The sequence below is a fragment of the Dipodomys spectabilis genome, unplaced genomic scaffold, assembly GCF_019054845.1.
Source record: "Dipodomys spectabilis isolate Male_0828 unplaced genomic scaffold, ASM1905484v1 ptg000156l, whole genome shotgun sequence".
NCBI lineage: Eukaryota > Metazoa > Chordata > Mammalia > Rodentia > Heteromyidae > Dipodomys > Dipodomys spectabilis.
Window position 1 is genome coordinate 1896640 of NW_024870833.1, and position 2692 is coordinate 1899331.

A 2692-nucleotide genomic window follows, 5' to 3' on the forward strand; every position below is an offset into this window, starting at 1 on the left:
ATGGCAAAAGTCTGCAGGGGCAGGTGTGAAACATGTAAGCCCATTAAAGCTTAGGCTTAAAGGCTTAAAACTGTCACATCCGCTGGGAATGTGGCTTAGTGGTAGAGTGCTTGCCTACATGCATGAAGCCCTGGGTTCAATTCCTCAGTACCACATAAACAGAAAAAGCCGGAAGTGGCACTGTGGCTCAAGTGGTAGAGTGCTAGCCTTGAGCAAAAGAAGCTCAGGGGACAGTGCCCTGAGTTCAAGCCCCAGGACTGGCAAAAAAAGGTTGCTAGCAATCTTTTTTTTTTTTTAATATTGTATTCCTTTTTTTTTTTTAAAGGAACACAAAGTGGATATTGTATGTGCTTGCTCTAGATCAACAGTATTATTCCAATTTGGTGCCACAGGTGAGATCTCTAGACAATGGCATAGCCCCTGAGTGAGCCAGGTAATGCAGTCAAGGCTGTACTTTCTGGAATAAGAAAACTCCTGTGCAAGCTAGGCATCATGGCTCACATCTGTAATCCCCCCCCCCTCCTCCTCCTCCATCCTTTTTTTGGTTGGTCATGGGGCTTGAACTCTGTGCCTGGGTGCTGTCCCTGAGCATTTCAAGGCTAGAGCAGCTCTACCACTTGAGCCACAGTGTCACTTCTGGTTTTCTAGTTAATCCCTGCTTCTTAAGGATTCACACAGGCAGGGAGATCATCAGACTAGCTGGAGGCTAGCTAATCTGGGCAGTCAGCATGGTCTTGTTCAAGTGGTAGGTTGCTTGCCCTGGGATCAGTCCCCTCCCCCACACCATACCCTGAGTGAAACAGACAAAGGAAGGAAGAAAATTGCAGTGCACCTCAGGAAAGCAATATAGATAGACACCAAATATCAGGCCAACATAGCAAAGGTCAGAGCTGAGGTAGCAGCCTGTCAGTGAGCACTAGTCCAAGAGGGCACAACTACTTCAGACTTCCCTCATCTTGAAGGTTTGCTTTGACCAGAATTAACTTGGGCCAGATTCAAGGTTATTAAAGGTCCTTAGCGCCTGCCAGCAAACAAACAACAGATCCTGCTAGGTAACAGTGCCTCTTCTGTCTTGTAAACTTGCTACCCATGCCCCCCACTCGACCTCACTATGCTATTGTCTGAATGACTCAGTTGCAAAATTATACTATTTCACCTTACCTGTTCTTTTAGTTTATCACATGTGGATTATGTGACAAATTAGGTAACTCTTTTTTTAAAAAAATCAAATTCAAAATAGGCTCGTGCCTGTATGGCTGATCTCAATTATTTAAAGGGGTTTTGTAAAAGCAGTCCTAAGTCTGAAGGACTAGGAAGTGTAAACTGGTAGTAGAAGGAAGAGGCAAAAAAGGGAAACCATAAGTAGAGGTTTATTCTGATAGTTCCCTGACAGACTGAGGGAGGAGAGGAGGTGGTGCCCTGACTGGGAGTCAGGAGAAATAGGGGAGGAGCTCACTCTTAGCACTTAGGGGAAGAAGTTGATTTAGGCCAAGCTGGTGTGAGAACTCTTTAAACTTCCTCATTTCAGAATTCAGAGTAAGCTGCTGTTTACCTTTCCAGCCTCATCTCCCACAACTTCCCCATGTGTACTCTAACCCCTGCCAATGAGAGGGATTTCCACTCTCCAAAGATATCCTGCTCTTTTTCTGTTCCAGGCCTTTGGTCTCAGGCCCCATCACAGGATCTTTTTGCACTATTTTCCTAGTATTTGTTTGGTCCATTTTTTCTTTCCTTTTTTGCTCGGTATTTACTATCCAATAGGCATCCTGTATTTTATCAGGGTCTACTAAGGATGCAATTCTCGAAGTTTCTGCTCTCAAAAGACTTGTTGCTGAGTATGTGTGGCTCATGGCTGTAATCCTAGCTATGAGGTACAGTTCAAAGCCAGTTGGAACAGGAAACTCCATCAGGATTTTCTCCAATTGGAGCCACCAAAAAGCTGAAAGTGGCACTGTGACTTAAGTGGTAGAGCACCAGTGTTGAGGAAAAAAGCTCAAGGACAGCGACCAGGTCCTGAGTTCAAGCCCCAGGACTGACACACACACAAAAAAGTCAAAAACGAAAAACTCTGGGTTGCTTTATAGAGAGAGATACAACCAGTAACATGTGGTAAAGGTAAAACAAAAGTAAGCAAAGGTGTTCTGGAGACCCGAAGAAGGGAACTCTTTTATTTTTCATTTTCATTTTATTTTATTTTATTTTTTGCCAGTCCTGGGGCTTGAACTCAGGGCTTGGGCACCATCCCTGAGTTTCTTCTGCTCAAGGCTAGCATTCTACCACTTAAGCCACAGCACCACTTCAGGCTTTTTCTGTTTATGTGGTACTGAGGAATTGAACCCAGGGCTTCATGCATGCTAGGCAAGCACTCTACCACTAAGCCATGTTCCCAGACCTAATCAATCTTTTAGATTTAGAATTCTGAGAGTAAAGGACATGTCATTTTATCAGAACCAGCATCATTTGCAAATGCTCTGGTGTTACTTAAAAGTTGCTTTATGTGGGTATACATTAGATATTCATGTTTAAGTCTTGGTAAATCGATACTCTAAATGGATAAATTACATAAAGACTTTCCTATTTGTTGTATTTCCTGGCCACTTTCAATTAGCCATTATTAATTTCAGATAACAAATGGGAAACACAAAGTTCTAGGTTTAAATTATTGGTGTAAGGTAAATTCAGAGTGGCAGAG